Below are 12,784 nucleotides of genomic sequence, written 5' to 3' on the forward strand. Positions count from 1 at the left end.
TTAACTGGGAGTTGCCGGGGTCACACGATGCAGCAGACTGGAAAAACCAAAGCGCGGCGTTGCCTTTGAATTGTTAAAGCCAATCGTAAAAACAATCAAATGCGATAAAATAAAAGAGCCAAACGATATTGGGATCGCACGACCAAGGTGGCCACTCAAACATTGATGGTCCTGGGTGGGGGGGGAGGAATCTTTTTTACCCCTTTTGCTCTTTTTGGCTTAAAATACCGTTTTAGAGTGAGTTCAACTCCTTGTCTTTCTGCTTTTCGGGGTGGTGACCTGTTTTGCCGGGACGCTGTTGGCGCCGGGCGGCGATGTCGTGAGGAGCACACCAGCTCCTTGAAGCTTTAAGGTCCACGGGGCTGATTTGTGGACCACAAAGCAAAATAAAGCACAACTGGAAGCTTCACCCCAACAATCCAGATTATCAAAACTCATCACTGGGTTTCCAGATCAAAAATTGCACCCAAGGAGATGACTTTTTAGCATCTACAAGTCCAACCATGACCCATGCCCACCTAGCCCCCAGGTTCTCCATAGCCTTAAGCTGAGTTGATTGTAAACCACGGGCAACCTTGAAGGTCCTCCATCCTTGATGTCTCCCAGACCTGTCTGCACCAGAGGTCCCAGCTGCAGGGCTGAACAAGCACCACAGACGCAGTGGGGTGGACAGGAACAACCCAAATGAGAAGAAAGCTTTAAAAAAGCCCACCTGCTTTTGGAAAATCAAACCTTCATTGACCACAGGCCCAATGACCGGAGCAGACTGGCCACCATGGCATGCCCAGGAAGTCCACCTGCAGTGGTGGGACCTGCCGGGACCATCAGGCTAGAAACCTGGAGATCATCCTGTGGTTTTTTTTTTACATTACAACAAATGCAAATTTGTTCCTCATATCAGACTCTTAAAAACTGGTTTTGGTCCAGATTATCGTTGCAGAGTGACCATGAAGCGGGGCATCTCACATCTCCCACTGTTGCTTCAAACCACTTCCATGCAACTAGTGATCCCAAACCTTCTTATTCTTACCTAGTAAATATGCAACAATCCAAACTTGAGGAACTTTGTGGAGTATTTATTCAGAGCCCCAAGAGGAAGAGTGGCCAAATGATGGGGTACACAGGCCACCAGCTTTATTGAATGATGTCACTTACACATGTCGGATAAAGTGGTGGTCCCTGGTGGACCTCCCCAGGACCAATCATAGAACCACAGAATGATTTGGGTTGGAAGGGACCTTAAAGACCATCCAGTTCCAACCCCCTGCCCTGGGCTGGGACACCTCCCAGGTTGCTCCAAGCCCCCTCCAACCTGGCCTTCAACCCCTCCAGGGATGGGGCAGCCACAGCTTCTCGGGACAACCTGGGCCAGGCTCTCACCACCCTCACACCAAAGAAGTTCTTCCCCACATCTCATCTCCATCTCCCCTCTTTCAGTGTCAAACCCTTCCCCCTCATCCTACGCCTCCCCTCCCTGATCCAGAGTCCCTCCCCATCTCTCCTGGAGCCCCTTGAGGGACTGGAAGGGGCTCGAAGGTCTCCCCTGGAGCCTTCTCTTCTCCAGGCTGAACCCCTCCAACTATTTCAGCACCAATTAGCAGAAGCAATTAGTATCATACGTGATAACTGCTAATTTTGCCCAGCCAAAGGGTCTTATTTTGCCCAGCCAAGGGGAAACAAACGGTTCCTATAAGCAAACATATTTTCTTTCCGTTCGGACGAGGCGCCTCAAAAAGAATATACAATGAGAAACGAAATAATCAAGCGGGTCACAAAAGCAGGAAGAAATGAAGCTTTATCATTCTCCAGTGGTTTCTCTGCTCATACATTACAGGAATTTAAAAAAAAAAAAAACAAACCAACAAAAAAGAGAAAAAGAGAATTAAAAAGAAAGCAAGCCAACAATGAGGAGTTTCTCCACGGTGGTACCAGCAGGTGAGGAGTGGAGCAGAATAACCCTTGGAGATGTGGACACCGGGGAGCATCAAAGACATGGAGACCACGTTCCTCTTGCTATTTCTATTAGCCCCAACAAAATCCTTCAAACCCACACCTCCAGGGATGGGGCAGCCACAGCTTCTCTGGGCAACCTGGGCCAGGGTCTCACCACCCTCCCAGCAAAGAAGTTCTTCCCCACATCTAACAAAGGCGTTTTGGGGGTGGCACAAGAGTTTTCTTGCACGTACAGCCAAACCAACCCCAAAAAGGTATCTTAAAAAACATAAAGTAAGGGACAATCGAAAGGTGGGACTAGAAAGGACCTCTGGGTTACAGAGCTACCTCAGGAGAGGACATCATCGAATTATTCCCTTCGTAAACAGTCTCTTCTTTTCCCCACGGAAGAGACACCCAGGCGTCGTGTGCAGCAGTAAATTTCCCACTTAAAAGGACAATCTTTACTCAAACCACCTTGAAGTGCAATAAACACTTCTCCTTCCACTAAATACCTATATTTACACCCATAACTATATATATATATTTACCCAAACTGGATGGGATTCACTTACCTGCAGCCTCCGGGCAGGAAATTCGCATTTTAAGAACTTCTGCTCTCATTTATTGTATTGGTTGCTATTTCCATAACATCAGAGGAAAAGCAGCAGAAAGAGGCGGAGGGGTGGAGGGGGGAGCATCTTCTGGTTAAGAAGACATTTTTAAATGCGACAGGAAACATTAAGTTCATATTTTGTCAGACAAGGGACAAGGACATCCCCTGTTAGCGGGGGTTTTTGGAGCGTGATGTGTTTCTAGGCTTTGTAGGTCCCTCCGCCAACGGGGCCGAACGCACGTCTCTTTTCTGCTCCTGCTGCACATCTACATTTTTTTTTGATTTTAGAGAGAAATTCCTTCCTTCCCTTTACGTTATTAAAAATTCAGGTCTTTCACAGGGAACGGGGAAGAGGATTAGGATGTGGAAATAACCAAGGGCAGCAGAAATAGCTGCTTGACCAAAAAGACACTGAGTTTTTATTTGGGCTTTTTAGAAATCTGGAATTTTTTTTTTTTTCCTGCTACTTTTAATAATTTTTTTTTTTTTGGAACTTAATCATTACTCCCCAACAGGCTTCGGGAATATATTCAGCAAATTCAAGGGTGTGCAGCAAAAGCCCTCTCGGATTTCTAGTGAATTCTCTGGGAAAATGAGGAGGAAAAAGATGTTAACTCTATTCAGAAGTTAAAATTCAGGCAGGATTTGGGGGTGGGGGGGTGCCAACCTTTTGGATTCTCTTTGGATATTATCTGGCTGCACCAAAGCAAACCTTTTGGAAAGAGAAGCCAACCATAAGGCTGAGAAAAACCCATCTTGTTCTCTGGTGTCTTCAAGCTCAACGCGGTGACATTTTTGAGCCCCAAACACCTATCGAGTTGTTATTTATATCCCACTACAAGTCCTCATATCCAAATAATTTAATTTCCCAGAAAACAGCAGTCCTCAGGGCTAAAACTACTTGTGAAATCCTTAAAAGCAAAAAAAAAGGATTTTTTTTTCACCGTCCTCCCAGGAACAGACTTGCCCATCCAAGTTCTCCCATCCTCTTTCCTCATCTCCTCATGGTTCCTGGCCATGAATCCAAAACCCACCACCCACTATTGTTAATCCCAGCCTCATCCTGCTGTTTCGTGGCTACATCTCCACTAGCCTGGCCCAAGGAAAAACTGCAAAGCAGCCAAAATCCCATTATTTGTATTTTTTTTGGTAGCACAAACTGGGGTCTAAGGAACTGAGATAGTCCAGAAGTGGCCACCACCACGGTCCTCATCTCCCTCCTGCTGAAGCTGACACGTCTTTTCAGTGTGGAGACAGGGACAGATGGACAAATGGGGACGTGGGTGGGTGTTCAAAAGAATATCCCATATTTGATGGGGCAGCAGTGTCTTCAGGAGAAAGGGAAGAGCCCACAGGACATCTGGCACAGCTCCTCGGTGTGTGGAGCATCGCTTGGGAGCCAGAGCATCCCACAGGAGCAGGGTTGAAGATTACTACATTTACAAAAGTGGAATTTCCAAGAGGAGTTGGGGAGATGTCATGATGCAAAAGAGGGAGACCTGGGCTGTGGGGCACGTCCAAGCACCAGATGCCCTCAGGATTGTGATGGTTGGATGAAGCAACCACAGAGGGGTTCACAGATACCTTCAGTTTGGATCCCACTCTGCTCAGGGCTTCCATCTGCTTTGAGGCTCGTGATGTTCAGCTCCAACCAAATTCAGTCCCAGGTGCAGAGAAACACCTTCCTCCAACACCTTGGATCCCCCATGGTGGTCGTGCACCCCAAGCCTGAGGTGGGTGCACTGGGACGGAGAGTGACATGACACAGGGAAGGAGAGTGTGAGATGAAGCTGCTTTGGAGTGAGGTTTCTGCTTGGAAAAGCTCTGCACAGATCCCTGTTTCGGGGCTGTGCAATGAGGTCGCAGTGCCCTCTAGTGCTGCAGGGCTTCCTTCTGCCACCAGCCCCGTCCCCTCGGCCACAAAGTCACCCTTTCCCTTTCCACTGACCCTCCTTGCACACCACAAACCTGTATCTCTGAATCCAGATGACCCAATCTGGATCCTTCCAACGCCTTCCATCCTGGCAAGAGCTTTCTATAGAATCATAGGGTTGGAAAGGACCTTAAAGACCTTCTAGTTCCAACCCGCTGCCCTGGGCAGGGACACCTCCCACCAGACCAGGTTGCTCCAAGCCCCCTCCAACCTGCCCTTGAACCCCTCCAGGGATGGGGCAGCCACAGCTTCTCTGGGCAACCTGGGCCAGGCTCTCACCACCCTCCCAGCAAAGAAGTTCTTCCCCACATCTCATCTCCATCTCCCCTCTTTCAGTGTCAAACCCTTCCCTCTCGTCCTATGGCTCCCCTCCCTCATCAAGAGTCCCCTCTCATCTCTCCTGGAGCCCCTTGAGGGACTGGAAGGGGCTCGAAGGTCTCCCTGGAGCCTTCTCTTCTCCAGGCTCACCCCCCCCCCACCCTCGCAGCCTGTCCCCACAGCAGAGGTGCTCCAGCCCTTGGAGCATCTTCATGCCCCTCCACTGGACCACCACTCTCCAAACAATGGGTCCCAAACCTGCCCAGCTGACCAGTACCAGCTCCAGGAACCACAACAAAAAAAAGGCATCTCTATTCCCACCAGGTTGGGAAGACACTCCCATGAATTATGAGCCACCACTTCTAAGTCTGTTTGAACTGGGTGATAATGATGATGACAGAAATGTCAAAGGTCTTGGCCATTTCCCTGGTGTTTCCTTCGTGGAGTGAATAAGTCTACTATATGGTATGAAGAATATCAGAATCTGAAAAACCCACTGGAAGATCTCTTTTCTGCATGTTTGATAAGTATGAGTATAAGAAGTTCCACCTAAACATGAGGATGAACTTCTTTACTGTGAGAGTAGTAGAGCACTGGAACAGGCTGCCCAGAGAGGTGGTGGAGTCCCCTTCTCTGGAGACATTCAAAAACTCCCTGGACAAGTTCCTGTGCAACCTGCTCTAGGTAGACCCATTTTGGTGGGGGGGTTGGACTTGATGATCTCCAGAGGTCCCTTCCAACCCCATATGATTCTATGATAAAAACCATGGGGTTCATAAACTGGTTCAGGGCTCACAGCACCTGTGCTCTACTGCCAGAACTCAGGCTCGGGCCTTGCAAGAACCTGCGAGCTGGTGACCTGCATGGAAGACAAGCCAGCTTTGGTCCAGACCTCTCCTCTCCAGTGCTTTGGAGTTGACAACGGTCTCATCTGCCTTCCTTGGTCAACGGCGGCCTTAAGTCTAACATGGGAGCGATGCTGAAGGGGTTAGAGGTGACCATGGCAGTTTGCCCTCTCAGATGGTCATTGTCATGACCCCTCCATTGGTCCAAGGAAATGGTCATTGTCAGTTGGGTTAAATGCCACCAAAAAAAAAACAGACCACAGAAAGACCATATTTTACTGGAAGTCGTGGCAAAACAAAAGCTTTTTAGTCAGCAGTGGAGATCTGACTCCCAATACGTTGTGACCTATACTCAAGTAAATCTTGGCTCTTTGACAGGGACTTTCCACAGTGGTTTTAGAGGTTACAGCGTTGGAAAGACCCTTGGGATGAGGGAAGTTGGCTTGGTAGATGAGAAACCTTCTCTGAAAGCAATGCCATGCCTACACGCTCTGGATGGAGTCCAGCAGGATCTGGGAGTGGGGAGAAGAAATTCCCCTCCTTTAGGGCTCCTAGGAAGCCACCACAACTTGCTCATAAGCGTTTGGTGGACACCCAAGGGACGTCAGGGTTAGACCTTGAGAATGGCAGGAGGGACATAAGGCACATGGGGCACACCACATGGATCTGGTCATCCCCAGTGGGAGGGGAGGCCAGACAGAGGGATGAGCTCACCCCAGCTCCACTGGTGCAGAAGAGAAAGTGCCACGTTGTCATCACCAAGGCTCTGAAAAAGGAGGCATTTGGACTGGCTAACGATCTGGCCCACAACAAGAACTGCCCAACCTCGTAGTGCAGAAAGAGTAGGTAAGAGAGAACATGGAGAGGATGAGGACTCTGTATGGTGACAGTAAATAACAACACCCCACCAAAGAGCTGTCCTTGAGCTCCACAGAGACGTGTCCCCCTGCCACTGTCACCCTGGAAGGGTCAGCGATCTGTAGTGTCCAGGAGCAAGCCCTCACACCAGAGCTGGACACCGACCTCCTCCCCATGCATGGTGACAGCAGAAGGGATGCTCAGCCACCATCCACCCTTCTCCTCCTGGACACCTGGGTTGGCTTTATGCCTCTTAAGGAACCTGCCACGTTGGAACAAGACCAGGTGTTAGCTGGTCCCTCTAGGCTCCTTGCAGAGCTGACAGGGAAAGGACATGGGTATCTTCAGATGGGAACCATCCAACCTCCTCTAGACTTCTACACTGAGATGCAACAAAATATGTTTGAGTGTTTTTTTGTCAGTGTTAGGTTGATGGTTGGACTAGATGATCTGAAAGGTCCTTTCCAACCTAGACAATTCTATGATTCTATGTCCATGCTTCTCCTACAGCAGGAACCCTGAGTGACCAGCCCACGCACTTGTCCCACCTTTACTCACACAATCTCTCCACTGAATTTTAAGGTTTGACTTGAAAGCCCTTGTCAATGAGGAGGGGTCCCATGGAGAATTTAGCCCTGTTGGGTGCCTAAATTCAGGTGGGATCCCAGCATGGTCAGGAATCCCAGTGCTTCTAAGCCTGTTTGGACAAGGTCAGGAATATGGTGGTGCTGAGAGGAACATGAACAACTTAAAGAGTCTGCCTTTCTCCTAAAGAGCTGCTCCTTTGTTTCTCATCCAACAAGGAAGCTGGATGACAACCGTAGCCAGAAGAGAAACAAGCAGTTTATTGTAAATCCCAACATATGACAAAGAGGGTCAAAAATCAGTAAGGAAACAGGAGATGAGCTACAAGGCGATTAAGGTGCCAAACCAAATGACATCAGTGCTGTCTTCCAAGTTCATCCCACAGCACCAGTAAAGCCCAGTATGCCTGTCAGAAGTGCCACATAATTTCTACCTCCTAAAACACAAGGCAAGGAGCCGCTAGCCAGCGAAGTCATGGCCACGCCGTTCAGAGGAGGCCAGGCCCATCCTGAGGGCACGAGGCCAGGCCCATCCTGAGGGCACGAGGCCAGCAAACTGAAAGCCGACAGCTTTCAGATGTTGCCAGCCCAGAAACCACTTGGGATGTGTCCCAAAAACTCCCTGCTCGTGTCCTCTGCGTCCTATGTGAGCTTCCCAGAGAGGATGGAGGGCATCTTGGAGGACATGACCCCTTGGGTTGGGTTTTATCATAGAATCATAGAATCATAGAATTGCCCAGGCGTGAAGGGACCTCCAAAGGTCATCTAGTCCGACCTCCCCGCAGTCAGCAGGGACACCCCCAACTAGACCAGGTTGCCCGGGGCCTCATCGAGCCTCACCTTGAATATCTCCAGGGATGGGGCCTCAACCACCTCCCTGGGCAACCTGTTCCAGTGCTCCACCGCCCTCACAGTGAAGAACCCTCTCCTCATCTCCAGTCTAAAGCTCCTCCCCTCCAGCTTGAAGCCATTGCCCCTCGTCCTGTCACTGCAGGCCTTTCTAAACAGGCTCTCCCCAGCCTTCCTGTAGGCCCCCTTCAGGTACTGGAAGGCCGCTATTAGGTCTCCCCGGAGCCTCCTCTTCTCCAGGCTGAACAACCCCAGCTCCCTCAGCCTGTCCTCGTAGCAGAGGTGCTCCATCCCCCTGATCATCCTTGTGGCCCTCCTCTGGACCCTCCTCTCTCTGGTAATTGTAGCGTTTGTCAAGGGCTCGTGGTCTGAAGACCGTATCTAGGACTGGGGTACTTGGCTGTGACACATCCAAGCCTGAAAGCCTTTCTGAGAGTTTGCCAAAGGGAGGAAAAGCAAAATGCACTGACTCAGCCCTCCCCGTGACGTCTTCGTGACACCAAAACGGTTCCAACGGTCTCCTTCCAACAAACCAGCTGAGGTGCAAACGGAGAGGATGATGAAGGTTGGCTCCTCATCTGAGCTGCGCCTACTCTACCGCAGCAGACAACCCGATCCTCCCTAGCGTGCAATAAAAAGCAGATCTTCTGAATGAGGGAGACTTATCTTCAAAAGATTAGTTGCTTCCCAAGTCACTTTTTTGGCAGCGCCGAGGTGAATCGGTGCCCAAAATCCAACTCCAGGGTCCTTTGAGCGAGGAGAGACGAAGAGGTTACGGCTCACGAGCGGAGCCAAAGTGATGACCTCACGAGCTCCTTGCCATCAAGCTTTCAAAACAAAGCCTATTCACCAGTAAAAACCAGCACCCCCAGAGGAGCTTCGAAAAGACGGGGCAGGAGAAAGCTTCAAAACATCGGTTGAGAAGAAATTCCTTCCAGCGCCGAAGAGAAGCTGGATTTTCCTGCCTGTTGGTGTCCACAAGATGGCAGAGCCGTGCTATGGAGCATCTCCCAGAGGCAGGATGCAGGAATTCTCCAATTTCAAAACAAAAGGCTGGCAAAAAGCATTTTTTTTCCCCTCAGACAGCTATGACGAAAGAGGGTTTTGGGGGAGGTTGTTTTGGGTTTTGTTCATTTTTTCACCTTTTCATTTTCAACTAGTCATCGGCTTCCCTTGCAATATTTCGTTAAAATACAAAATAGAGAGATCCCAGCAGCAAAAATCAAATATATATAATATATCACTGTCCAGATATCCAGAATATTCTGCTTAACCCATTAGGGGGAGTCACCATCTCTCTGGAAAGATACACAGCCAGACTTGGATGCGCACTGGAAAATAGTTCCAGATTCACGTCCTGTGTTCATCCTACTTTTCCATCAAAGGAACCCCAAATTTCCTCCGATTCAGACTCACTGCCTCTCTCAAATTTGGGGCTCGTAACCCTGTTACAACTGCTGAAGCACATTCAGCAGCAAAACATATGGATCTGAGTCGTGCTGGAGGATGCTCGGGGCATCCTCAGTCGTGATGAAGGATGCTTGGACCGGCCCCTGGTGTGCTGGAGAATACTCAGACTGGTCCCAGTTGCACTGGAGGATGCTCAGACCAGCACCAGTTGTGGTAGAGGATGCTTGGAGTGGCCCCAGTGGCACTGGAGGACCCCCAGGACAGCCCCAGTTGCACTGGAGGACCCCCAGCACAGCCCCAGTGGCACTGGAGGACCCCCAGGGCAGCCCCAGTCACACTGGTGGGCTCCCAGAGCAGCCCCAGTGGCGCTGGAGGACCCCCAGGGTAGCCCCAGTCGCACTGGAGGACTCCCAGAGCAGCCCCAGTCATGCTGGAGGACCCCCGGAGCAGCCCCAGTCACACTGGAGGACCCCCAGGGCAGCCCCAGTCGCACTGGAGGACCCTCAGGGCAGCACCAGTCACACTGGAGGACCCCCAGGGCAGCCCCAGTCACACTGGAGGACCCCCAGGGCAGCCCCAGTCGCACTGGAGGACCCTCAGGGCAGCACCAGTGGCACTGGTGGGCTCCCAGGGCAGCCCCAGTGGCGCTGGAGGACCCCCAGGGCAGCCCCAGTTGCACTGGAGGGATCCCAGGGCAGCTCCAGTTGCGCTGGAAGGCTCCCAGGGTAGCCCCAGTCATACTGGAGGGCTCCCAGAGCAGCCCCAGTAGCACTGGAGGACCCCCAGGGCAGCCCCAGTCACGCTGGAGGACCCCCAGGGCAGCCCCAGTGGCACTGGAGGACCCCCCAGCACAGCCCCAGTTGCACTGGAGGGCTCCCAGAGCAGCCTCAGTCACACTGGAGGACCCCCAGAGCAGCCCCAGTGGCTCTGGAGGACCCCCAGGGCAGCCCCAGTTGCACTGGAGGGCTCCCAGAGCAGCCCCAGTGGCTCTGGAGGACCCCCAGGGCAGCCCCAGTTGCACTGGAAGGTGCTCGGACTGGCCCCAGTCACACCAAAGGATGCTCAGACTGGCCCCAGTCACACCAGAGGATGCTTAAACTGGCCCCAGTCGCACCAGAGGATGCTCAGAGGAGCCCCTTGGCTGCTGTAAAGCAACCCATGAGGTCTCAAACAAGAGACAGAACAAGAGTTTATGTATTTCCAACCTGAAAAGCCTCTTCTTGAGGAGGATCACGACACAAACACACCCGCAGTGTGGGGAAGCCCTGTGGAAGGTGGAAGATTTTTTTTCTTCCGAATATTTTCCCTTATTCCCCCCACGCAGCCATTTAAAACAAGGGATAAAGGCCAGCAAAAAATCACTGTCGGCATCGCACGATCGCATTCGAATCCAGTTAACAATGATACGTTGGGATTAAAGCAGCTGTCTGCAAGTATTTCACTTGTCAACGCCGAAGAAGATAAATCCTCACCCATAAGCACCCGGGCTCCCGGTTTCTCACAGGCACACATCACCCTACACGTGAAGGTGAGTCTCAGAAATCATCAAATCTTGCCTAAGTCTGCCCAGAGGCACAAACAAAACCCCAAATCCAGCATTCCCACTAGGTGTTCCAACACAAGAGTTGCCCCACGAAGAATTAAGTTAGATATTAAGGGTATTAATTCACTGGAGCCAACGGACTCAACCTGGTGTTACCCACAGGATGAGATGAATCATAGAATCATAGAATTGCCCAGGCTGGAAGGGACCTCCAAAGGCCATCTAGTCCGACCTCCCCGCAGTCAGCAGGGACACCCCCAACTAGACCAGGTTGCCCAGGGCCTCGTCGAGCCTCTCCTTGAATATCTCCAGGGAAGGGGCCTCAACCACCTCCCTGGGCAACCTGTTCCAGTGCTCCACCACCCTCACAGTGAAGAACCCTCTCCTCATCTCCAATCTAAATCTGTTCCCCTCCAGCTTGAAGCCATTGCCCCTCATCCTGTCACTGCAGGCCTTTCTAAACAGGTTCTCCCCAGCCTTCCTGTAGGCCCCCTTCAGGTACTGGAAGGCCGCTATTAGGTCTCCCTGGGTTCCCCTCCAGCTTGAAGCCATTGCCCCTCATCCTGTCACTGCAGGCCTTTCTAAACAGGTTCTCCCCAGCCTTCCTGTAGGCCCCCTTCAGGTACTGGAAGGCCTCTATTAGGTCTCTCTGGAGCCTCCTCTTCTCCAGGCTGAACAACCCCAGCTCCCTCAGCCTGTCCTCGTAGCAGAGGTGCTCCATCCCCCTGATCATCCTTGTGGCCCTCCTCTGGACCCTCTCCATCAGGTCTATATACTTCTTATATTGAGGGCTCAATATAAGACAACCAGAGCAGGTTCTAAAAGAAGTTTAATGCTAGAGAAGAACGTCAGTTCCTCCCACCACAGATGGTTTGATTCCCTGTTCCCAATTATTCCCCAGGGAGAATAATCTTATTTCTCAGAATTACTGTATCAGCTGAACCTGATGTTTTCTCACTGTGACCTAAAGTCCAGACATACCAGGCGTGGAAGAAACTGAGCAGAAAGCAGCTGCAGGCAGGGTTCCTCCCTGCCAAAGTCAGCAGCAATTCTCCTTTCTTTTCACTGGTTCACATACTTGGTACCAGTTAGCTCACCCCAAAAGAAATAAGAAGATCATCACATGGTTTTGCAGGATGAGCAAGGCTTTTCCTCACATGATGCATGAGCAAGAAGCCCGGGGAGTTCTTTGTTCAAAAAGTGAAAAGGGAAACACTACCCCAACACGTGAGATGTCTCTGGCCTTCCTTCTAGAGGCAAAGAGGAGAATTCAGCAAAAACATGTTGAGCATCCTCAGAAACCTGCCCAGCCCAGGACACTCAACTCCTTTGAGGATTAGGGCTCTGGAAAGTGAAAAATTATACAATACTGACCTATAAATTGACCTATTCAGTGGGTTCTTTTTTTAAGTGAGGGCCTCAACCTGCCATTCCCCCAACACCCAAGCATCGTAAGGCATTTAGCCAGAACTACCAAAATTGGGATGTAGAGACAGATCTGGAGGAGAAACAGGCTGGAGAAAACATATAAATAGGTGACCACTGCATATAAACACGCGTGCACCCCATAGGGGAAACATGTGGGTCAGCAAACCCTCACTGCTGGCTTCCTAGAAGGAAGAATTTTGGAGCAGTGAGGAGGCTTGGTGCTTTTCAAAATCTCCTTTCACAGAATCATAGACTGGTTTGGGTTGGAAGGGACCTTAAAGATCATCCAGTTCCAACCCCCTGACCTGGGTAGGGACACCTCCCACCAGACTCCAAGCCCCCTCCAACCTGGCCTTGGATATCTCCAGGGATGGGGCAACCACAGCTTCTCTGGGCAACCTGAGCCAGGGTCTCACCACCCTCACACCAAAGAGTTTCTTCCTGAGATCTTATCTCAATGACCCTTCT

General features: G+C 50.9%; 1 protein-coding gene across 3 annotated transcripts in view; it reads right to left on the bottom strand.

Annotated features, from left to right (window-relative positions):
* The window catches only part of CTIF (CBP80/20-dependent translation initiation factor), a 153,554-nt gene that overhangs the window by 98,496 nt on the left and 42,274 nt on the right, over nt 1-12,784 (bottom strand). The window lies entirely within an intron of this gene.

The sequence above is a fragment of the Calidris pugnax genome, unplaced genomic scaffold (genome assembly GCF_001431845.1).
Source record: "Calidris pugnax isolate Ruff unplaced genomic scaffold, ASM143184v1 scaffold150, whole genome shotgun sequence".
Classification (NCBI taxonomy): domain Eukaryota; kingdom Metazoa; phylum Chordata; class Aves; order Charadriiformes; family Scolopacidae; genus Calidris; species Calidris pugnax.